Source organism: Geotrypetes seraphini, chromosome 4, assembly GCF_902459505.1.
Source record: "Geotrypetes seraphini chromosome 4, aGeoSer1.1, whole genome shotgun sequence".
NCBI lineage: Eukaryota > Metazoa > Chordata > Amphibia > Gymnophiona > Dermophiidae > Geotrypetes > Geotrypetes seraphini.
Window position 1 is genome coordinate 290,480,046 of NC_047087.1, and position 26,516 is coordinate 290,506,561.

Below are 26,516 nucleotides of genomic sequence, written 5' to 3' on the forward strand. Positions count from 1 at the left end.
TGATCTGGATGATGAAATGATAGATGATTTTTGAAAAAACTCCTATATATTCTAGACGTAGTTTTCGAGAGTGGACATTTTGCCATTGCCAACTTTGGGCGACTAGCGCCCTACATCCAAATTGGACTTAGACATTTCTTTTGATTATGCCCCTCCATGGGTCTGATTCTATAAAGGGCTTCTAAAGTTAGGAGTGTCTTAGGCGTACTATAATTGGCAAAATATTCTTAATAGTGTCAATAATTGGGGAAAAAAATAATTGGGCAATAGGCACCTATCAAATTCTATAAAATATAGGCGCATAGGACTTAGCGGGGCCTAATACTTAAGTGGGTGTTTCTATGTGTGGAGCATAACTCAGGTGCCGCTAAGCACAATTCTCCAAAAAATAAGGCGCATGAAATGGAGGCCCTTAAACCCTAACCTATATTTCAGGTCTACATAGGTACTGCTAGCTGAGATTCTGTAAACAGTGCCTAAGTATGACTGACACATGGCCGGCACTATTTTTCTAGGCACTGACCGATTTAGATGTCATTTATAGAATCTGCCCTTAAAGGAACAATGTGTTGTTTAAATATTTGAATTAAAGATTGCTTCAGCACCTTGATGTCTTCTTGACTGTGTCTGGTGCTCAAAATTCACTGCCAGAAAAATAATTGGTGCTAAGCATAATTCTATTACAGTTGTATATCTTTTATAGAATCGCACTTAGCCTAATTTTAGATGCTAGACTTATGCCTGCTGAAACCTGGTATAATGCTGACGTAGGTGGTTTTAAGAAGGGTTTGGACAATTTCCTGGAGGAAAAGTCTATGGCCTATTATTGAGACAGACATAGGGGAAGCTACTGGTAGCATAGAATGTTGCTACTCCTTGAGTTTTGGCGAGGTAACTAGTGACCTGGATTGGCCACCTTGAGGACGGGCTTCTGGGCTAGATGGACCATTGGTCTGACCCAGTATGGGTGTTCTTATGCTCTTACGTGTGCCACGTATAGGACGATCAAGCCATTGTAATATCACTGATGAGGTTGGCTTTGAGGCACTGTGGAATGAGGCATTATGACATGACAATCTGGAATATTGTTTTCATTGGGGTTCCGGAATCTTGCTATTCTTTGAAATGCTGGAATGTTGCTACTCTTTGGGTTTTGGCTAGGTACTAGGGACCTGGATTGGCCACCGTGAGGACAGGCTACTGGGCTTGATGGACCATTGGTCTGACCCAGTAAGAATATTCATATGGCATCCAAGTTAGGTGCACTGAGGCAGTTTTCTATTACTCTGACATTAATTTATTAAAATTTTTAGCCCGTCCCCCCAAAAGAGCCCAGAACGGGTTATAAGCTTACATACATATTATAGGTTAGTGATAAGATAGTTGGAGTAAGGGCTTCATTAAGGATAATGCCTGTGTGTTTCCCATGGCCACAACCCCTTTTCGGAATTAGGCCCCATGCCTTCTAGAAAAGTGTGCAGCCAAAGGGGCATGCAGATTTTAATGAGTGCCAATTAATATAAATAGTCTGAGTGTGGGAGTTTGGGTGCCATATATAGAATCCATGGGCTAGTCTATAAGATGTCACCAATTTTATTTTTATAACCATAGCATTAATTTGTAAAGATGTCCCATTTCCCTTCATGAAAGGCATGGAAATTCAGGAAATGAGGATTTGAGTTCCAAAAGCGGGGAACACATTCTACAAAAATCTCCTCCCTCCCCCATACCCTGTAATGCTGAAAAAGTGAATGACAGGGATTCCAAAATAGCTTTATAAAAAATGGAATTTCTCTCAACATTTTTTTCTACCATGAAGATTATTTGGCTCACTTAGATGAGGACTTTGAGTTCTGGCCCATGGAGGCCCAGCCACTGTTTCAGCTCTGACTGGCACTGCTGTTAACTTGCTGTTATCCCAACTGATCCATGCAAACAGCCAAGACCTTGAGCTCAATGCGTTGCCTGCATGGGGCTGGGAAGGCCGTGGCTGATTGACAGAGTCTCCTGTGAATGTGTGCCTGTGCGTAGTCCGGGATTAATCCCTTCTTCTGTTTGAAAAAAGAAAAGAACAAACACATGAGATGTTAGACATAGCACACAGTAACATAGTAAATGAGGGCAGATAAAAACCCGAATGGTCCATCCAGTCTGCCCAATAGTTACGCTCATTATCAATTCATGCTTAAATTGAATCATCTTTTTTCCTTTGATATTACTGGCTGCTAGACTGCAGAAGTCTGCCCAGAACCACTGGAGTTACTGCCGAAGCTCGAAAGCTTGGGTTCCAACTACTGGACTTGCCTTTGAAGCTCACTCCAGCCTATCCAAAGCATCACATCATTTGCGGGACACAGACCATAGAAGTTCACCCAGCACCTTTCTCATGCTCATGCCTTTCAGTGCTATAGAAATGATAAATAGGAGGAGGAGAAGTAATCTCTGATTATAATTATAATGGGCAGACATTACAAGAGGGGAAACAAAATGTTACTCTCCATAAAGTGCTTCAGAAGCAGAACAATCAAGGGTTAATATTCAGCCAGCTTAGTCACTGGCTTAAGTTATAAACCCTGATGCTGGGTTTAACTTGATCTATGTATTCAGCGCTGCTTGTTATACAGAAGGGTCTTCTATAAAGTGCACCAAAATTTTGGGCATGCTGGGGGAAAATTCAATAATGGTATTTAAGTTCATAATTTCCATTACAGAATACTAGACTAAACTGGTATTTATGCAGTGGTGTAGTAAGGGAGGAGGGCGGGGGGGGGGGGGTGTGTGTGAACCACCCTGAGTGCCGTTATGGTGCCGGAACCTCTCTTCTGCTCCCACCGTGCCTTCCCCCTTGCCTCTAACTCTTCGCCAGCACGAGCAGCAGCTACAACCTGCTTCTTGCGCTGGCCTCAGCTCTTTTCCTGAAGTCGTGGGACCAGAAAGTGACATCACAGTGTGACCAGTCAGGCTCTATGCCTGCCTTGGTCCCCGTTAAGAACTCTAAGAAAGGCAGTGCTAGGGTTAAAAACACATCCCCAAAAGCCTAGTTTACATTACCCTTCTGAGGGAGCTGACTATCCTGAAGAAACCCTGTCTGAAAATGAGCTCTGCCAGAATAACTTTAGTGAGGAGGAAAAGGAAACCCTACCCAGTGGTAAAATAGTGGTATGTAAACTATCAAACAGGAAATGTAAGCAAGGCATTATTTTTAGGAAACCTTGCAGTGTTCAAGAGGACCACAGGGGGAGCCCAAGAGAGTCCCATGCTAGATCAGGCACACACAGGTTTGGGGGGCTCTCACACAGAAAAGCAGGCAGTTTTCCCTATACAAACGGAGAGGGCAGGGAAGAGTAAGGAACCTCACCCTGCAAGGAGAGAAGCCAGCTTAGGCCAAGGTAATGACCAGGAATGGATGGAAACTGAGGAAGCTTCTCCATGCCATGGGGAAGAAGCCATGATCCAGCAAGAGCCCATAGAGGTTACTGAGCAGGTGTCAGACCCAGATGCCATGGAAGTGAGTTGATATGATAATTTACTATGCTAAAGCCTGCATGAAGACTGTGTTTTGTTTGCTAAAACCTATAAATTGAACTTCTGTTTTTCTGCCTTTTTGGACATGAATTGTTTGTTGATGCCCCTGTACAGGTCATTGGTTAGGCCCCACTTGGAGTATTGTGTTCAGTTTTGGAGACCGTATCTGGCGAAGGACGTAAGAAGACTTGAAGCGGTCCAGAGGAGGGTGACAAAAATGATAGGAGGCTTGCGCCAGAAGACATATGAGGAGAGACTGGAAGCCCTGAATATGTATACCCTAGAGGAAAGGAGAGACAGGGGAGATATGATTCAGACGTTCAAATACTTGAAGGATATTAACGTAGAACATAATCTTTTCCAGAAAAAGGAAAATGGTAAAACCAGAGGACATAATTTGAGGTTGAGGGGTGGTAGATTCAAAGGCAATGTTAGGAAATTCTACTTTACGGAGAGGGTGGTGGATGCCTGGAATGCGCTCCCGAGAGAGGTGGTGGAGAGTAAAACTGTGACTGAATTCAAAGAAGCGTGGGATGAACACAGAGGATCTAGAATCGGAAAATAATATTAAAAATTGAACTAAGGCCAGTACTGGGCAGACTTGCACGGTCTGTGTCTGTATATGGCCATTTGGTGGAGGATGGGCTGGGGAGGGCTTCAATGGCTGGGAGGGTGTAGATGGGCTGGAGTAGGTTTTAACGGCAGTAGGAACCCAAGCACAGTACCGGGTAGAGCTTTGGATTCTTGCCCAGAAATAGCTAAGAAGAAGGTTGGGCAGACTGGATGGACCATTCGGGTCTTTATTTGCCATCATCTACTATGTTAATATGTTTAGTAGAAATGCTATAGGCCTGCTCAAAGAGAGAGGCACTTCTCTGGAGACTATGCAGTCTCTCTTGGCTCTAGAGCCAGAAAGTCTGAGGGGGGTTTAACTACTCATTTTTCTCTTCCTTTGGAACAGATGCAGTGCTGTCTGACTATTTTTAAATATGGATTTCTATAGTTGGGTGGTTTTTTGTTTTTTTTTTACATCTTTTGCATTTCGGAAAACTAAATTTATGAAACAGTAGTTTCCAATCACCTCTCTCTGAATGAAGAAGAGAAAATGGTTCTTTGCTGTGGGTTTAGTTTTACTGTCCTGCTGAGCTGCTGATGGCACCATCAACAATAAAATTTGGAAGAAGGGAATGAGGGAAAGTCTTGTTTGGCTGGTTGTCAAAATGTTTCAACATGACTGTGCTTCTGCTTTCTCTCCCCCTCCAAAAGTGGTTCATTTTGTTTGATTCCTTCAGCTGTACTGCGGTTGAAAACGGAACGGAACAAATGGAGATTTTGTTCACTTTGCCCCTTTTGATATACAAACCAAACAAAAGCCCTAGTTGCATTTTGTCACCTGTCTGAAAATGAATGGTGTGGGATTGGTTCAGTTGAATCGACGGACTATTCTGATTGGTCGCCAGTTTCCGGTAGTTTGCCCCAAAGATTGGCTTTATCTGCAGCACTCTTTAATATTCAGTATATCTGTTACCACTTTGCTATTCACTTTCTCAGTCGGATGTCAGTTACTGGCTTTATGATGATAACTTAGTTCTTTTTTTCCTTTGGGGAAGTCAATTCCTGATGTTATTGTTCTTTTAACAGGCTGCGTACGCACAGTTAGTGACTGGATGCTTACTAACTACTTAAAATTCGGTATATGTGAGACTCGGATTTTATGCTTAGGGCAGAGTGCAATGTGTTGGATGAGTTTCTTTCAGATCGAGAGGCGACCCGGGAAACTACAGACCGGTGAGTTTAACCTCTGTTCCGGGGAAGATGGTCGAATCAATGATCAGGGAAGGTATCAACGAACATATAGAAAAAAATAATCTGATGAGATCGAGCCAGCATGGTTTCTGTAAAGGCCGATCATGCCAGACAAATCTACTGCATTTCTTTGAGGGGATAAGTAAGCAATTGGACCAAGGTGACCCAGTAGATATTATATATCTGGATTTCCAAAAAGCCTTTGACAAGGTGCCCCATAAACGCTTACTGAAGAAGCTGTGGAGTCACGGGGTGGAAGGGAACGTGTACAGATGGATCAAAAATTGGCTGGCGGACAGGAAACAGAGGGTAGGAGTAAAGGGGCACTACTCTGACTGGATAGGGGTCACAAGTGGTGTTCCGCAAGGGTCAGTGCTGGGACCATTGCTGTTCAATATATTTATTAATGATCTAGAAACGGGGACAAAGTGCGAAGTTATCAAATTCGCGGATGACACAAAACTCTCCAGCAGGGCCGGAACTGTTGAAGAATGCAAAGAACTGCAGAGCGACCTGAACAAACTGAGTGAGTGGGCAAAAAAAATGGCAGATGAGCTTCAATGTGGAGAAATGTAAGGTCTTGCACATAGGGAAGGGGAACTACATGTACAGCTATACGATGGGAGGGAGGGTACTCGGGGAAGGAAGCCAAGAAAAAGATCTGGGGGTATTGGTGGATAACACAATGAAGCAGGCGGCACAATGTGCAGCGGCCTCTAAAAAAAGCGAACAGAATGCTGGGCATTATCAAAAAAGGTATCACTACCAGAACAAAAGAAGTTATCCTGCCACTGTATCGAGCAATGGTGCGCCCACATCTGGAATACTGCGTCCAATACTGGTCACCATACCTCAAGAAGGACATGGCAATACTCGAGAGGGTCCAGAGGAGGGCAACGAGGATGATAAAGGGTATGGAGAACCTTTCATATGCCGAACGGTTGGACAGGCTGGGGCTCTTTACCCTGGAGAAGCGGAGACTGAGAGGGGACATGATAGAAACCTATAAAATCATGAAAGGCATAGAGAAGGTGGAGAGGGACAGATTTTTTAGACTAGCAGGGACAACTAAAACAAGAGGTCATTCAGAAAAACTGAGAGGAGACAGATTCATAACAAATGCAAGGAGGTTCTTCTTCACTCAGAGGGTGGTGGACACCTGGAACGCGCTTCCCGGAGAGGTGATAGGACAGAGTACAATTCTGGGGTTCAAAAAGGGACTGGATGACTTCCTGGAAGCGAAAGGGATAACAGGGTACAGATAGAGATTTACCTTACAGGACATTGAGTGAACAGGGTATGGGTATTTTAAGTTAGGTAGGGAACACTTTCAGGTCATGGACCTGGGGGGGCCGCCGCGGGAGCGGACTGCCGGGCACGATGGACCCCTGGTCTGACCCGGCAGAGGCAACGCTTATGTTCTTATGTTCTTATGTTCTTAAATAACCGATGACAACATTGTTCTTCATCAATGCAGATATTTGGGAATAGTGCTTTGACTTTGCCATTTAAGTCTCAGATAATAGTAGTCGCGTCTGAGGCTTTTTTCAGTTAAGGATTTTGAGGAGGTTGAAAGATTATCTATCTGTGAGTAACTTTCAATCTGTTGTGAATGACATGTTACCACCAATTTTTGACTACTGTAACTTACATTACATTACATTAGTGATTTCTATTCAGCTTGTACCTTGCAGTTCAAAGCGGATTACATTGGAAGAGAGCTGGACATTTCCAGGAGGTTGCATTACATTGGAAAATTGCTGGTACAGGTTACAAATTGAGGATTCAGATTACATTACATTGGAAAAATTTCAGGTTACGTTACATAGACAAATATCCAGCTTCCTTACATTGGTAGATAGCTGGTTTCAGGTAGGAGATATTAGGATTCTGGTTGATTACTTGGATTTCTGGTTTTTGGGACGTTGAAGATGTGGGCTATACATGGGAAAAATTATAGAGTTGATTGAATATACTTTTTGAATAGAAGTATACCTTGGCCTTCCCCTTTCCCCCCCCCCCAAATGATACAGGTGTTCCAGATGGCTCAGAATGCTGCCGTTCGGCTTATTCCTGATGTGTCTAAATTTGAGCATATTACACCTGTCCTTCAGGGACTGCATTGGTTGCCTGTACATTCACGCACTGAGTGTAAAGTGTTAGGCTTAATTTACAAACTGTTAAATGACTGTGGTCCATCTGTGCTGGCTTCTTTGTTTCAACAGTATCACTCTTTGCATACTTTGCTTTCTGCTGACAAGCTGTTGTTGGAAATCACATCTTTCGTGTTAGGGTAATGACCAATTGACATTCCGTAATTTTTTTGTCCAGATTGTTTATCTTTGGGGTGCCTGGGGTGTTACAGTTTAGGAAGCATTCAGAGACAATTCTTAACATAGAAACATAGAAACACAGAAGATGACGGCAGAAAAGGGCTACAGCCCATCAAGTCTGCCCACTCTGCTTACCCACCCCCTGTCTATGCCCTAATGACCCAATTTCCTTATCTTGACCCTCGTAGGGATCCCACATGGGTATCCCATTTATTCTTAAAGTCTGGCACGCTGTCTGCCTCGATCACCTGCACTGGAAGCTTGTTCCAATGATCAACCACTCTCTCTGTGAAGAAATACTTTCTGGTGTCTGCAGCAGCCACTCTCCTCCTCTCCCTATTGGCTAAGGCTCTTAACATTTGCATCTCCTCTTCCTATAGGCTAAGGCTCTTTACACCTGCATTGTGATGTCATAGAACTTTCTGATTATAGAAACCATAGAAACATGATGGCAGATAAAGGCCAAATGACCCATCATAGAAACATAGAAGATGACGGCAGAAAAGGGCTACAGCCCATCAAGTCTGCCCACTCTGCTTACCCACCCCCTGTCTATGCCCTAATGACCCAATTTCCTTATCTTGACCCTCGTAGGGATCCCACATGGGTATCCCATTTATTCTTAAAGTCTGGCACGCTGTCTGCCTCGATCACCTGCACTGGAAGCTTGTTCCAATGATCAACCACTCTCTCTGTGAAGAAATACTTTCTGGTGTCTGCAGCAGCTACTCTCCTCCTCTCCCTATTGGCTAAGGCTCTTAACATTTGCATCTCCTCTTCCTATAGGCTAAGGCTCTTTACACCTGCATTGTGATGTCATAGAACTTTCTGATTATAGAAACATAGAAACATGATGGCAGATAAAGGCCAAATGACCCATCATAGAAACATAGAAGATGACGGCAGAAAAGGGCTACAGCCCATCAAGTCTGCCCACTCTGCTTACCCACCCCCTGTCTATGCCTTAATGACCCAATTTCCTTATCTTGACCCTCGTAGGGATCCCACATGGGTATCCCATTTATTCTTAAAGTCTGGCACGCTGTCTGCCTCGATCACCTGCACTGGAAGCTTGTTCCAATGATCAACCACTCTCTCTGTGAAGAAATACTTTCTGGTGTCTGCAGCAGCCACTCTCTCCTCCTCTCCCTATTGGCTAAGGCTCTTAACATTTGCATCTCCTCTTCCTATAGGCTAAGGCTCTTTACACCTGCATTGTGATGTCATAGAACTTTCTTATTATAGAAACATAGAAACATAGAAGATGACGGCAGAAAAGGGCTACAACCCGTCAAGTCTGCCCACTCTGCTTACCCACCCCCTGTCTATGCCCTAATGACCCAATTTCCTTATCTTGACCCTCGTAGGGATCCCACATGGGTATCCCATTTATTCTTAAAGCCTGGCACGCTGTCTGCCTCGATCACCTGCACTGGAAGCTTGTTCCAATGATCAACCACTCTCTCTGTGAAGAAATACTTTCTGGTGTCGCCATGAAATTTTCCGCCCCTGAGTTTGAGCGGGTGCCCTTTCGGAACATGCTTACCAGTGAACTGTAGGACCGGATTTAATAGCTGTTTTTTTGATGCTGTAAAATTCTGTTTATAGTTATGTTATATAGCCCCACTTAAGACCAATGACGACAGAAAACCACTTTTCAGAAGCGACTCACCCTCTCTGTTTCTTTCTCTCCCCTTCGGACCTTCCTTTTATAATTTTTTTTTTTTTTTACTTCGATGTATTTTTCATAGCCTTAACGCCAGTACCTCATGTACCTCAAGTCTGTCTATATCTTGTCAGTCACTTATGCTATATATAGTAAATGACCCCTTTACTTTTAAAAGTGTACCTTTATTTTATTATTTTAGCATTGTAAACCGACCAGATACTTGTCGATGGTTAGTATATCAAATATAGTATAAACTTGGAACTTGGAAACTTGATTTGTTATATTTGTTAGGCTTTTTTATCATTGGCTGCGGCGGTAAAAGCTTCAATGCTCATAGAATTCCTATGAGCGCATAAGCTAATACTGCCGCGGCCGAGATTAAAAAAGCCTAACACGGCTTCATAAAAGGAGGCCATGTTTTTATTGCAACCTGCTCAGAAGTAGTAGATGACGCAGGTAATACATTTTTTAAAATCAATAAATTAAACAGCTTTTATCGACTGATGGCACTGTAGCTACTGATTTCCCAAAGACTCTTCCCATGGGTCTCTGGAAATAATCAACACAGAGATACTACAAAATTAGTTTTAGAATGTCAGACTTTTCCAAGTGATTTTGTAATTTTCCTGCTGGACTCCTAAACCTAAGTTTGGGACATCACACTCTCTTTGACCCTGGCGCCTATCAAGGAGTATACCAAGCGTCAAGACATCATCTCAGTAGTGGCTCCCCAGCTTTGGAAAACAGTGATTTACTTCACTCGCCAGCGCTCCGACTGCTCTCTCCTGCCTCTCCAGCTGTCCTCTCCTGGTTGGCGGAAAATACCGCGAATTTACAGATGAATACGCATGAGATCTATTTGCATGAGATCTATTTGCATGAAAGCAGTGCATGCAAATAGGTCTCATGCATATTCATTGAGTAAATCCTGAAAACCCGACTGGATTGCAGCCCTCGAGGAGGTACTTTAACACCCCTGGTCTAAAGGAATCAGATCACAGCATTCCCCTTCATTTTGTTTTCTATTCTGTATTAATTGTATTTCCTCCCCATCTTTCTTCTGTATCATTTTAGTTTTGTACATTTATCCCCTCTTTTACTAAGGTGCGTTAACCGATTAGCGCACGCTAAACGTGTCCATAGACTAACTTGCACGTGTTAGCGTTGAGCGTGCGCTAAATCGATTAGGGTGTGGTAATTGGTTAGCACACCTTAGTAAAAGAGGGCCTTTGTCTTATTTGTGATACGCCATTTGCCTAAGTTGTTTTAATCTTTTTTTAATTTGTATTATTGCTGGTGTTTTTTTTAATTTTTATGTTATTTTGTATTCCCAATTATTTTATCTGTAAATCGCTTGGAAGCTGGATAAGTGATAGTATCAAATTTTAATGAAAACTTGAAAAAATCCTATTAATCTTAAGTATCAACAGTCTTGGTACCACCCTAGCTTATGTCACCTAAAGAAGCTAGGTCACCATACAGAGACACAATGACATATGCTCCAGACATCAGAAGACAAAGGAATATCAGTTCAACTATTGCAAAATCGGTAACTGAGGCCATGAGGACATTCTCTTCAAATCAGATTTAATCTGCAGCAAAACGAGATAGTCTTTTTAAAATAATGAAATATTCTGTTTTTAAGCCATTGTACAAAAGGCAAAAAAAAAGTTTTGCTCCTTTTTTTTAGACATTTTACTTTCAGTTTGTTCTGGGTTGTTATTAAGCTTATATCTTAGCTTGTTTGTTTGTTTTTTAATATGGTTTTTTAAAAAAAATTTTATAAATCCATTCATGTAGATGCTGGTAAAGATGTTTAGTTTTCACCTTTGGAATATTTTAATTGAATGCAGTATTTAAGCTTTGTGCACAGTGATTTTAAGGAATATACAGTAAAACCTTGGATTGCAAGTAACTTAGTTTGCAAGACAAGCAAAACATTTTAATAAATTTTAACTTGATATACAAGCAAAGTCTTGCTATACAAGTACATACAGTATACACACATCACAACTGAGCCGATGGTTCTTCTCTCTCCAACGCTGCAAGAGTGTAGTGACTGTTCCTAAATGAGCAAGGTCTTGCAATACATACAGTATACAGCTAATCCAGAATTCTGCAGCCAAACTGATCTTCTCAAAACGCAAGTCTGACCATGCCTCCCCACTCCTTGCCAAACTTCACTGGCTCCCAATAATCTCCAGAATCCATTTCAAATGTTCCTGCCTGGCTTTCAAGATCATTCATGGAATCCTGCCTCCTCTTATCCCACTGTCTTTCAACTCCTCCAGTCCCGACTCCTCCAGAACTGCCCAAAGGCTTAAACTAGCCTTCCCCTCTCCACGCGGCATCCACTATTCAGGCAAACTGGGAAAATCCCTTCTCTTCAAAATCACAGGTCTTTGGAACGACCTCACCACCCCACTGCGGAACCTGAGCTCCCTTCAGTTATTCCGCAAACAACTGAAAACCTGGCTTTTCAGCAAATTGTAGCTCTATCCTTCCCCCCTTTCTCTCCCCCCTTCTACACATAAGTTCATGTAATCCTTTTTCTTCTTCTCTACCCACTATTTTAAGTTCTTGTAAACCGTGTCGAGCTCCATTCTCATGGAGATGATGCGGTATATAAACTTAAGGTTTAGATTAGATTAGATTATTATACACGCGTCACATCATCACAACTGAGCCGATGGTTCTTCTCTCTCTCTGACGCTGCAGGAGTATAGTGACTGTTCTAAACGAGTGACGTCTTGCAATACGATTACGTATAGTATTTTGTATTAAAGTTTTTGGGTTGTGGAACGATTCGACTGAGTTTCCATTATTTCCTATGGGGAAATTTGCTTTGATATACGAGTGCTTTGGATTACAAGCGTGCTTCTGGAAGGAATTACGCTCGCAAACCAAGGTTTTACTGTGCTTTGATATGTGCTTGTGATTAAAGCTATAGGGAAGCTGCATATTTATACTATTCTGTCATGGTGATGTATTGAGCCTTTGATCTCCAATTAATAGTAATAATTCCTTGACTTTTTGGCAGTTATTGTCTTTTTGGGTGCTCTTTGACGTGGGCTTCTTTGTCTTCAGACCTGCACCATTTATTCCTTGGAAAGATCACTCTTTGGCAATATGAAAATGAGATATGTACCAGATGATCCCTTTGAACGAATGGATGTGCCTTCTCTTAGGGATCCTTTTATGAAGGTGCGCTAGGGGCTTAACGCACGGAATAGCGCGCGCTAAATTGACGCTACCACCTCATTTTGAGCAGGCGGTAGATTTTCGGCTAGGGCGCGCTAATCCGGTACGTGCGGGAAAACCGCTAGCGCGCCTTCGTAAAAGGAGCCCTTAATCCTGCTTGTAATTCTTAATTTGTTCTCTCCTAATTTGATGACCCCCCCTTGAGACTGAACGAGATCATCAGTAGTTGATCCTAGAAATGGACTATCAAACAGGATAGTGAAAGATGTATACCAACAATTAAATATAGCAAGATACAACAATAAGTTGGTAATAAATAAACCTAAATGGAGGAAAAGATCTCAGATAAACCACTTAGGGAACACATACGTATTATCCCTTTAGTTTTGTGGTAATAGGTTTCTTTGCCATTTTTTCCAGCTTCCTGCACTTTTTGACTGAAGCACTCATGCACTTTAACCTGTTCTCAGCTAAAGATAAGTAATACACACGTTGGTTTTTTGGGGGATAGTAGTATATAAATAAATTATTAAATAATGCATATAAAATTAAAAAATATTATGGAGGTTTTTTGATCGATGAAAGAAACCTATTACCACAAAACTAAAGGGATAATACGTATGTGTTCCCTAAGTGGTTTATCTGAGATCTTTTCCTCCATTTAGGTTTATTTATTACCAACTTATTGTTGTATCTTGATCCTAGAAATGGCCCAGCACCGTTTTCTTTCTTGATGCATCTTGGCTTCCGTATCAAGTTTCAAGTTTGATAAAAAGTTTGATGAAATCGCAATTTCAGAAGTTCAAAGCGATGTACAGTATAATGTGGGGAAGACAGGCAAAACAATTAGGAACATAGACATGGACAAACATGACTTATTAGATACAAAAGGGATGGGGGAGAACTACAATTGTGATAGGAAAGAAAACAATTAAAGGACAAAACATAAGGGCAGGGAAAAAGAGAATAACCAAAGCCTCTTAGAAATCTTATCTGTCGAAAGCGTCTTTATACAGAAAGCTTTTTAGCGATCCTTTGAATTTATCTAATGACTTCTCTTCCCTCAATTGTTTTGGCAGTGAATTCTAGGTTTGTGGGGCTACAACTGAAAAGATAGTATCCCTCCGGGTATTAATACATCGTAAGGATGGGACGGACAGGAGGTTTTTGTCATCAGATCTTAATGCTCTTGACGGAGCGTAGGGAATGAGGAATAAAGGAAATTTACAGATTAATACTTTATATGTTACTAAGCATATTTTAAATGCAATTCTGTGGTTTATTGGTAGCCTATGAGCGTGCTTTTGAAGGGGTGTAACATGATCAAACTTTCTGGACTTGGTGATGATTTGTATTGTGGTAGTTATTTTCAGATAATCCTATTTTAATTTAACCCTGTTGGAAAAGAAGATAGGAGGTTGGGGGGTGGGGGGGGGTGGGGGGGCTGGAGGCTGAACCAGGAGGGAGTGGGGTGGAGCCCAAGGCAGAACTGAGCAGGGCCGGGGAAGAATAGGGCAGGGCCAGATGTCCAGGGTTTGGCGGCCCAAAATATGGTGATCCTATCAAATGCCTTACCCTTACGCATAGATGCTATTATGGATGTGTGTATATATGAGTGGCATTAAAGGGCAATTCACTAACCGGCTACCTCTTGCACTTGTACCAAATACCAGCACTTCAGTGCTGATACACTTAGGCACATAATTGACAGCAAAGCAACTAAACATTATTCTGTAGGGGTGCGCCTAAGTGGTATAACATGTACATTCAAGTGGGGCAGTTATTTATTTATTTTTAGCATTTATACACCGCTTATAAATGGAACATGGGAATCCCACTTTCATGTGTACCTTACAGAAGACTGCAAGTTGTGTGCATCCTTGCCACATTTAGGCATCTGAACGAAGCTATGCCAGGTCTATGGCTAGTATAACTGTCATAGTTATACCTCTACCTATACCCACTGTATCATTTCCTGTGCCATTATCTACCCCAACCCTGAAATATCCTGTCTAAATTAGATTGTAAGCTCTTCTGAACAGGGACTGCCTATTGTATATTAAAATGTACAGTGCTGCATATGCCTTTCAGGGCTATACAAATAATAAATAGTAGTAGTAGTAATAATAATAATAATTTATTTCTTATATACCGCTATACCATGAAGTTAGGAGGCATGTTGATGGTGGGTTATGATAGCATGCTATAACACAGGGGTCGCAAAGTCCCTCCTTGAGGGCCGCAATCCAGTTGGGTTTTCAGGATTTCCCCCAATGAATATGCATGAGATCTATGTGCATGCGCTGCTTTCAATGCATTTTCATTGGGGAAATCCTGAAAACCCGACTGGATTGCGGCCCTCGAGGAGGGACTTTGAGATCCCTGCTATAACAGAACCTGGTTGCCCAGAGCTCAGTAGTAACATAATAAATGACAGCTGAGAAAGACCTGAACCGTCCATCCTGTCGGCCTAACAATCACACTCGTTATTAATTCATGATTAATTATCTTTCTTTAACATTTCTGGGACATAGACCAGACACAGAAGTCCGCCCAGTGCTGTCTTTAGGTTTCAGCTACTGAAGTGGCCATCAAAGCCCACTGTAGCCTATCCAAATCATCTTGTCATTTGCGGGACACAGGCCTTAAAAGTCTGCCCTGCACGATCCTCAAGTTCCAAATGACAAATGAGAAGAGGTCCTAAGGTTTTACCAGCCTCAAAGGGGGTCCATACTCTGAACCCATTATTTCTCTCTCATGTTTACATATAAAATGAGACTTTTCGGCCTTCTGTTCTCAAGACGATTATACCCCTATGATTAGAGTTACCAGATTTTTCCTTTTGGACTGAGAACTTTTCAGCACCTCCTTGCATTTCTGTTTCCTGAGACTAGTAGGACATTAGCAGCACTGGAAGGGATATGATCAGGCTTTGAACCAAGAATTCAAATATTTGAAGGACAAACACAAATGCTAAGAAATAGTTTAATGTGTGCTTCTACAGAAAGAAGTGACATTAGGCAAACTAGATGGATCTAATGATAGCTTTCTATCATTATTTGTGGATTTTCTACACAAAAACTCTTCTTTGCCTCTATTATTGCTGAAATTGTACTAATTATACACTTCTAAGGATATTAATGTCAAGGCAAGGTATATAGTTTGTACAGAGTAATCCAATCATCAGCCAGAGATATAAATCTCATCACTGCCTGAGTGGTTAATGCCACATAGGAATATTTGAATTTCACTTCTAAGGGGAGCTTGGTTGATTTCTAGCTCAGGTAGGAGAGAGAGACAGCTGCAGTTTGAATAACTCTGCACCTTGCCAAAGGCCGAAGCTTGAACTGTATAAGGATGATGACCCTTTAGAGAGGCCATTTGCATTTGCAAAGGATTAGTTTAGTGTTAATCAACGGTAAAGGCAGACGTGAACATTTGTAAAACGAACCGAAAACAAGAGGCAAAAAAAGGAAGAATTACAGCATTTAATCTGATATAAATCCAGCTTTTATGTAATTCCAGTCCATTGTGTGAAAAAGTACAGTGCTCAATGTGTTGCATGGAGACATCTTTGATCACATTATAGGACTACTGTATTTCACCCAGGAGTTAAATTATTGGCATAAATCTAAGTCGAAACTTTATTAACTTTTGGTAGTAATTAATTCCTTCATCTCTCTTGTTGTGTCTTTTTTTTTTTTCTCATTTGATAGCACTCTACTCGGAGCATGCAAATTACGGTATTACTGTCATAGCAAGTGAAAGACTTCAAAGTATTTCCACATATAATGATAGCAAATTCTGTGGGATACATTGAGGCATTATTTCTCCTTTTAATGTCATCCTGGTAAGGAAAGTTCATATGAAAAAATGTAAAGGTTCGGTTTATCTTTCTTTCTTTCTTGACGACTTGGGGAGGTCAGCACAGTGACCATCAAATGTACAATCTCTAGTCATAATTAACCTCTAAGATATGATGCATAAAGGAATCCATATCCCCCCCATGGGCTTTCTATTTGTCAACCCTTTTACCAATCAAGGGACCCGACACGGTCCGTGTTTCGGACAAACCTTCGTCAGGGGTCCATGGTAAAAAAGGAAAACAAAAAAAGTCACAAAAATTTGTAGAGTAGCAGCAAGGTTTGAGTGACGTCGAGGTTCACTAACTGTAAAAAGCCGACCCCTGACGAAGGTTTGTCCGAAACACGGACCGTGTCGGGTCCCTTGATTGGTAAAAGGGTTTGCATATAATTATTTTGTCACAATAAATTTTGCCTACGTCTTGTAAAGATCTGCAGTTTTGTTTTGTATGCTCTTGGTTGGTTGGGACCTCCCTCTCTCCTTTCTATTTGTCACCATTCATTCTGCACACTCATTCATCTTTTCCACTTCCCCTGACCTACCACTCCCATTCCTCCTTTCCTCCTAATATACACCCAGCAGATTTTTTAAGGACACCACTCTCTTAGCTTGCTGGCCTTCTCCATCCGACTAGCTCCTTCCCATACTCACCTTGAACTGAGACAATTACTCATATTGCATCCAGTTTGGTTATATCTACAGCCTTGATTTCCAAAATGTCTTGGCTTGTGGTGCCCATAGTGTTAAAGAATTTTTTCACGGTGTCCCCAGGACACACACTTCCTCTCAGGTCTTCTTTTTCCCCCATCCTGTGCCCCCTTACAAGGCCACCTGGATGTTATAATGTTTTATAATAAGATTTATAACATCAATGGAGACTTCAACCCAATCATGATAATGAAGCCTAAAATATATCTAATTTTATCTACTGCCCAGTCTCTGTCCTAGGTGTATCAGTTGCAGCAACACAGACCTTGAATGTCAAGAGGTACTTAAGAACATAAGAATAGCTTTACTGGATCAGACCAATGGTCCATCAAGCCCAGTAGCCCGTTCTCACTGTGGCCAATCCAGGTCACTAGTACCTGGCCAAAACCCAAAGAGTAGCAACATTTCATGCTACCGATCCATTACAAGCAGTGGCTTCCCCCATATCTGTCTCAATAACAGCCTCTGGACTTTTCCTCCAAGAAATTGTCCAAACCTTTCTTAAAACCATCTACACTATCAGCTCTTACCACAACTTCTGGCAACGCGTTCCAGAGCTTAGCTATTCTCAGAGTGAAAAAAATATTTCTTCCTATTGGTTTTAAAAGTATTTCCTGTAAGTTCATCGAGTATCCCCCTAGTCTTTATACAATATAGGCTGACCTAAAAGAATTCTTGTAACTAATTAAATATACTGTATATGGTTTCTATTTCTAGCTTTTCTACGTAGTTTTCCATTCTTTTTGGCCTGTTCCACTTACCTTCACACCAATCTCAGCTACAGCAGTCCACCATTAAACACCCTGGCTTCCTAGTAGCTGATTCTCTGGAACTTCCTACTTTTGACCCATCACCGCTGTTGCAAGGTCGGCCTGAACCCCACAGGTACCACAGTGGCAGCAGCAGCCAGCTTGGAGAAAAAGACAGAGAAGTGTAGCAGCCTGGTGCGGAAAGAACCTGAAGGATAGCTGCACTGTGCCCTTTGGCAGCCAGACACAAATTGGAGGAAGAAGGAGGAGGCAGCCAGATCAACCCAGGACTCTGTGCTGCTGCAAGATTTCTCTGACTCAATGTTTTCCTGGGGCAGGTGCAGAAAAGTTGGATTCCAAAAGTGCCACAATTTTGAGTGGGACCCATCATAGAATAGGGTAGCAGTGGCATGGCGAGAATGGGAGGTGCCCGGGGTGATGGAGGTCCCCTGCGCCCTCTTCTCCAACCCCCGCTCCTTCCGTGTCCCCATGCCACGCTCATGCCCTCCCTTCCCACCCCCCATACCTCTTTAAATCTTCACCAGCGTGAGCGGCTTCTCTGGCCTGCTCGTGCTGGCCTTGACGTTCCCTCTGATGTCACTTCCTGGCCCCGCAACCCAGAAGTGATTTCAGAGAGAGCTAGGCAGGTACGAGCCGCAGGCTAGAGTAGTTGCTTGTGCTAAGGGGGTGGGGAAGGGAGGGTGTGAGTGTGTCATAGGGAGGGGCAGAGAGGTGCTGGCTCTCTACCAAGACAACTCCCGGGGCAGCCCATCCCCCCCTACCTTCCTCTTACTACGCCACTGTTGAGAGCCATTTCAGTGCCCACATTCCAGTGCTAGGATTTATGCTGGCTGAAACCAGCTGTAATTCCTGGTATTCTGTAACACTGTGCACAAATTTTAGGGATGCCCCTGACCCGTCCATGTTTCTCCCATCCCCTTTGAGGGCACATTGTTATATAAAAGTATGCAGAAAGGTGTGTGTTTAAATTCAAATTGGTTGCCAATTAGCACCCAATTATTGGTGCTAATTCAGTTGGGGGGCGCAACTTGTTGGTTTTTTTTAAATTTTATTTAGATTTTAATGCCAACAAAAAGTCCAATACAATTTATATACAAATAATGATAATCAACCAAGCACTTATAATCAATCAGTATCTATGCAAAAGATAAACATTCCCTCCCCCATCCATCATTACCATCAGGAATAATACCAAAACAAAAGATATACCACCCCCCCCCCCCCCCCCGCTCTCACCCCCCCTGGATGTGTGGGTGAAAAACAATAGAAAATAAAGATAAAGGACAACTATAGCAAATCAACAAAAGACGTCAATGGACCCCCAAACTAATTTGAATATCTTATTATGCCCCAGCATGTCAGCATTCATTTTCTCATATTTATAAGTTAAACATAAGCTCGCCCACCAAAAAGGAAAACTAAGGTGATCCCAATTCTTCCAATTGCGATTAATCATTTGCATGGCTATCCCGGTCATAATAAGGAAAAGCCGGCATTTATAGCGGTCCATGGGGGGCTTAATATGCAATAACGTTCCGCATATAGCTACCTCATACGTCAACGGAATTGATGCCTCCAATATGGGTGCGCAACTTGGATTGGCACCAAAATTTGGGTGCAGTGTATAGAAGCCAGGGTGTAAGTCTATTCAGCACCACCGCCTATCTTTGTAGCAGCGCTGAATGTATAGATTTTTTAAAAAATACCCCAGCTGAAACCTCTATTATGTTCCGAGGGCTTCTAGGGAGGAGGGAGCGGAAGAGGAAATTGATAAATTAGTCTCTCCAGATACCTTAGATCTATCTCAGTTTCTTGGATCATCTAAAGACACAATTACAAAACACGCTACACTTTTGGTAATTTTTAAAACAGAGTTAGAAAAACAGACCATTTTGAAATTATATTTTACCAAAAAACAGGCTCTGTTTTGTGGTGAACGAATTCTTATATTTCCAGATGTTTCTAAACAGCCTAAATGAAAAGGAAGCTGTTCCTGGCACTTAGGCCCAAAGCCTTAGCTGTGGGTGCGACCTTCTTCTTAAAATTTCCATGTAAATGCCTTATCTCATATGTAAGTGATAAATATGTCTTTTTAGACCCAGTCCAGTTAGAAGATTTTCTGAAGGATAAATTGGTTCAAACAGAATCATAGAATTAATTTCTTTTGGCTTTAATTTCCAACTAGGGAGGATAAATGAAGAAATACATAGATGTTGATCCCACATTCTGCCTACTTAGCTGTTTTCCTTATATTAGAACATAAGAATTGCCGCTGCTGGGTCAGACCAGTGGTCCATCGTGCCCAGCAGTCCACTCCCGCGGCGGCCCTTAGGTAAAGGACCAGAGCCCTAACTGAGTCTAGCCTTACCTGCGTACGTTCTAGTCTAGCAGGAACTTGTCTAACTTTGTCTTGAATCCCTGGAGGGTACTTTCCCCTTTGACAGCTTCCGGAAGAGTGTTCCAGTTTTCCACTACTCTCTGGGTGAAAAAGAACTTCCTTACGTTGGTACGGAATCTATCCCCTTTTAACTTTAGAGAGTGCCCTCTCGTTCTCCCTACCTTGGAAAGTGTGAACAACCTGTCTTTATCTATTAAGTCTATTCCCTTCATTATCTTGAACGTTTCAGTCATGTCCCCTCTCAGTCTCCTCTTTTCAAGGGAGAAGAGGCCCAGTTTCTCTAATCTCTCGCTGTACGACAACTCCTCCAGCCCCTTAACCATTTTAGTTGCTCTTCTCTGGACCCTTTCGAGTAGTACCGTGTCCTTCTTCAAGTACGGCAACCAGTACTGGACACAGTATTCCAGGTGGGGTCGCATCATGATAACCTTCTCCGATCTGTTCGTGATCTCCTTATTAATCATTCCAAGCATTCTGTTCACCCTTTTCACCGCTGCCGCACATTGCGTGGACCTCTTCATTGACTTGTCGACCAGTACTCCCAAATCTTTCCTGAGGGTCCCTCCGAGTACTGCACCAGACATCCTGTATTCGTGTACAAGATTTTTGTTACCGACATGCATCTCATTACACTTATCCACGTTAAACTTCATTTGCCATGTTGCGGCCCATTTTTCAAGCATGTTTATGTCCTATACTGCAGGTCATCGCAATCCTCCTGCGTTTTCACTACTCTGAATAACTTTGTATTGTCTGCAAATTTAATCATCTCGCTCGTCGTTGCAATTTCCAGGTCATTTATAAATATGTTGAAGAGCACAGGCCCAAGCACCGAACCCTACAGCACTCCACTGGTGATGCTTTTCCAGTCCGAGTATTGTCCATTTACCCCACTCTGTTTTCTATCCGCCAACCAGTTTTTAATCCATGTGAGCATTTCACCCTCAATCCCAGGGCTCGCAATTTTTCAAAGTAGTTGTTCATGCGGGACCTTGGCAAACGCCTTCTGAAAATCCAGATATACAATGTCAACCGGGTCACCTTTGTCTATCTGCCTGTTAACTCCCTCAAAGAAGTGCAGCAAGTTCTTCAAGCAAGATCTTCCTTTGCAGAAGCCGTGCTGGCTGGTCCTCATCAGATTGTGTCCATCAAGGTGGTCAATGATGCGGTCCTTTATCAGCGCCTCTACCATCTTTCCCGGTATCGAGGTCAGACTCACCTGCCTGTAGTTTCCCGGATCTCCCCTCAAACCTTTCTTGAAGATCAGCGTTCCATTCACCACTTTCCAGTCTTCTGGAATCCTTCCCGATTTGATCGACAGATTGGTTATTAGTTGAAGCAGTTCAGCTATAACCTCTTTCAGTTCCTTGATTATCCTCGGATGGATGCCATCCGGCCCAAGGGATTTATCATTTTTAAGCCTGTCAATCTGCCTGCATACCTGTTCTAGACTGACCGTCAACCCAGTCAGTTTCCCGTCTTCGTTTCCTACATAGTAACATAGTAACATAATAGATGACGGTAGATAAAGACCTGAATGGTCCATCCAGTCTGCCCAACCTGATTCAATTTAAATTTTTTTAAATTTTTTTTCTTAGCTATTTCTGGGCAAAAATCCAAAGCTCTACCCGGTACTGTGCTTGGATTCCTACTGCCAAAATCTCCGTTAAAACCAACTCCAGCCCTAGGTATAGTCTGCCAGCTTCCGGTATGTTGCGTATATCCTCTTCTGTAAACACAGACACAAAAAATGTGTTCAGTTTGTCGATGATGGTTTTGTCCTCTTTCAGCACTCCTTTTATTCCATGGTTGTCTAACTGCCCTATCGTTTCCCCTTAATGTATCGAAAGAACGGCTTGAAGTTTTTTGCCTCCTTGGCAATTTTTTCCTCGTAGTCCCTTTTGTCCCCTCTTACCACCTTATGGCACCTGCTTTGATGTTGCTTGTGCTTTTTCCAGTTTTCGTCCGTTTTTTTACCTTTTCCATTCTTTAAACGAAGCCTTCTTGTCTCTGATCGCTTCTTTCGCTGCTACAGTGAGTCACGCCGGTTCCTTGTTCTTTTTCCTCTTGGATCCCTTGTTGATACGCGGTATGTATAGATTTTGCACCTCGGTGACTGTGTCCTTAAAAAGGGACCACGCTTGCTCTATCGTTTTTACAGCACTTATCCTCTTCTTAATCTTCTTCCCCAGCATGAGTCTCATCCCTTCGTAATTCCCTTTTCGGAAGTTCAGCGCCATGGCCGTCATTCTGGATCATTGTTTCGCCCCCGTGACCAGGTTGAAGCAGATCATATTGTGATCACCTCTTCCCAGTGTCCCTTCTACTTCTATATCTTGCGCTGGTCCTCGTAGTCCATATAGAATTAAGTCCAGAATTGCATTTCTCTCGTGTTTTCCTTGACAAGTTGTTCCAGGAAGCAATTGCTCACTGCATCCAAGAACTTGGTTTCCCTACCGCAGCCGGAGGTGCCTAGGTTCCAGTCTATCCCTGGGTAATTGAAGTCACCCATGATAACTGCATTACTTCCCTTGCAGTTGTGTAATTAATCTCAGCTGCCATTTATTCATCAATTTCTTCGGACTGCCCTGGGGGACGGTAGTAGATGCCGATCTTCATTTCCGTTCCATTTGTTCCTGGAATTTTCACCTATAGAAATTATAACTTATTCTTCGTTTCTGGCGTGTTCTCTCCAGCAGACTATATTCCCTTTTTGATGTACAGAGCAATGCTCCCACCTTTTTGACCCACTCTGTCTCTGCGGTATAGCTTGTATCCCGGTAGCACAATGTCCCAGACATTTTCCTGGTTCCACCATGTTTCCTTAATGCCGATGATGTCAAAGTTATCTTTTTGTGCCATAGTTTCTAATTCACCCATCTTATTCCTTAGACTCCTTGTGTTCGTATCTATACACTTGAGTTTGCAGCATGTTACTTTCTTGCACTTTCTTCCCTCTTGTGCCCCTTTCGATCCATCCGGATTTCTGTCCTGTCCATGATCCGCTGAGTCTTCCCTGCTAACTTCTTGCACGGTATCCTCTGGGTATTCCGGTTCCCGAACCATCGACTCTCGGTCGACTGTCGGCTTTCCCCTTCTTCCCAGTTTAAAAACTTCTCAATTTCTCTCTTGATGTTGCTTGCAAGTAGCCTTGTTCCGTCTCCGCTGAGGTGGAGTCCATCCTTCCTGAATAGCTTGCTCTTCTCCCAGAATGTCGTCCAGTTGCGCACGAAGTGGAATCCTTCATCCTCACACCAGTGTCACATCCACGCGTTGACTGCTTGCAGCTCCGTCTGCCTCTTCTCATCAGCCCTGGGTACCGGCAGGATCTCTGAGAGCACTACCCTCTGCGTTCTGGTCTTCAGCTTCTTTCCTAGCAGCAGGAACTGGTCCTTCAGTACTTCCCTGCTGTAGTTCCTGTTACTAAAGGGAAAGTACTGTCAGCCAGATAATGTGGACTAGATCACTGAATGATTCTATTTTCTTTTTAAATGTTTATGTTGAGTGTTGTAACTGGATATTCCTGAATTTGTTATATAATTTGTAATTTGTAACAAATGAATAACACCCCCCCCCCAAAAGAAACATTTGGTGACCACAGGAACTGAATATTGAACCCAACCATTTTTAAAGAAAGAAGGCAGTATAACACTGGGCTTTACTAAGTCAAGGTTGACCCAGCAGAAAGGCCCTGATTCTATAAACAGTGCATAGCTGCACCAAATGGCTAAATGCCATTCTGTGTGGTTGTCAATCCACCGCTAGGCATTCTTGTATAGAATCGTGTCAAGCAGCACCTAACTTGGCTTAGGTGCTGGTAGCCGTCATAATGTTAGACGTCGATATATTAGTCCAGGGTTTTCCTGGTTGGATTTACCATTTTAGTCACTCCAGAAAAGAGTGACTAAAATGGTTAAGGAGCTGGAAGAGTTGGCATAAAATGAGAGGCTAGAGAAACTGGGCCTCTTCTCCCTTGAAAAGAGGAGACTGAGAGGGGACATGATCAAAACATTCAAGATAATGAAGGGAATAGACTTAGTAGATAAAGACAGGTTGTTCACCCTCTCCAAGGTAGGGAGAACGAGAGGGCACTCTCTTAAGTTAAAAGGGGATAGGTGTCTAAGTCATTCCACGCCAATTCTCTACCCCTAACCATGCCCACTTTTCAGGTAGGCACAGGCAGGCCCTGGTAGGTGTCTTGATATAGGTACCACTAGGCCTGTCACTGATTTCTATGTGGAACTTGAATTGTTCTTTTTTTTTTTAAAGTTTTGTTAATTGACCTTTAATGGCGTTTTAAACAATTTTGAATTCTGTGCAGAACTAGGCTAGGTGCTGCCGATCTAGGAGTGCCTAGCCTAAATGCCATTTATATCATAAAATTTATGGCTCCAGTTTTGGCAAAATGACACTTAAAATCTTTATTCAAGCTACTAGATTGTGGCGTTTCTACAGATGGAGGCCAGGACAGAAGTACGAAAATGAAGTGCAGGAGGAATGATAACAAAAACAAATCCAATCAAGACAAAAACAAAAAAGAAATCCAGAGGTCCCTTTAGGTTGATCGTCGGGTGTAGTCTTACATGGGTTAATAGCATAGTCACGCTATTCAAGAAGGGGAGCCCCTGAGTCAAGACCAAAGTTTAGCCACTGCTTGCCCGAAGGCCATGTGCCCTGCCTGAAGGACAAATGATTGACATGGCTAGGACTCTGCGAGTGGAACCATCGGAGCCTTTTAAGGCCCTCCCCTCTTCCTCACAGACTCAGCTGGATGTTTGATCTTGGTGTGGGACGCAACAGGGGGGTGCTGCTGCACACCCTCTTGGCAGATTTGGGGGGGATCAATTTGATTTGCTCTGGATTCTGTGTTTCTTGACAGGTGTTACTTGCAGACAGGCAGAGGCTTTGATGCGAACAATTTAGCTATTCGATGACATTTGAAAGTCTTATGCAGTCTCTACTGCAGACCGTGCACAGTTCTCTTGGTTAACTGAAGCCAATGTAATTGGATCTGCTTATAAGGAAAATCTGGGAAAACTGAAATGCTGTATTAAAACAGACTTTTTAAATCTTTTTTTTTTTTTTTAACAAATTGGAGGCCGGTGTATTTTTGCTCTTCCGATATACGTTATCTTCTGATCTGAGGTCTCAGCTCATTCTTTTGCCTGCTATGTTTGCACACAGACTGCAGAGGCTCCTTTACCCGAACTTCCACAGAAAACCGCATTCAGAAATCTAAAACCAGAGGACCGGAGTACTTTTCTGTCTTAACAGATTCTTAGTTAGCTACAGGACAGGTGCTGGCAACTATATTCTATCTAGAGTTCAACTTGTCCCCTGTCCAGGAACGTTATTCTAGTAGGGCGACAAATGAGTTGAAATGTTTCTTACGTTAGACTAAATCTCTTCCCTGGCACAGCTTTTACAAATACAGTACATTTACTTTTCATTTTGTGCAAGCCCCTTCTCCGCCCTCGACTCTGCTCCCCCGTTCCTTCCCCGATCCCCCCTTTGCTTCACACATGCCCCCTTCCTTTCACTTCCCCCATACATCTAGGTGTTCACCGCCGCAAGCAACAAGAACTTCAATGTGCTCCTCACGACCCTGTTGGCTCTCCCTCTGACATCACTTCCTATGAGCGGCACCCGGAAATGACATCAGCAGGAGGGACGACGTGGTCACAGGGAGCACATTGAAGTTGTGGCTCACGGCGGTGAACAACTAGAGGTACGGGGGAAGGGAAGGAGTGGGGAGAGGGGTGGAAAGGAGGAGTGATCCCCGCCCTCTCCTTACTACGTCACTATGTGCAAGGCATGACACATCCCAGAGTGATGGAGTTGGTTTTTGCTCCTGCTTCATGAACATGGAAAACAAACCACTGCTCTGCCATAATTGACAGGTTACCTTTCTATGAATCTGGAAAGACTTTCAGGGAGAAATTCTGTAAATGACATCTAGAAAGATAGGCGCCTATCTCTTGTCAATTACACTTAGGTGCCTCAATCACACTTAGGCGCCTATTACAGAATCGGGCCTAACTTAAAACTTAGGTGCCTCTAATGTAGGCCAGGGTTTTAAAAGCCTACATTATAAGCACTTAAGTCCTTTAGAGAATCGTGCCTAGCAGTGCCTCAGTCCTTCTCTACACTAAAACACGCCTACTTTGAAGTTAGGCGCTGCTAGATGTAATGCGATAGGTGCCTACCTTTTGTAGAATCGCACCTAAGAAGATAAGCGCTTA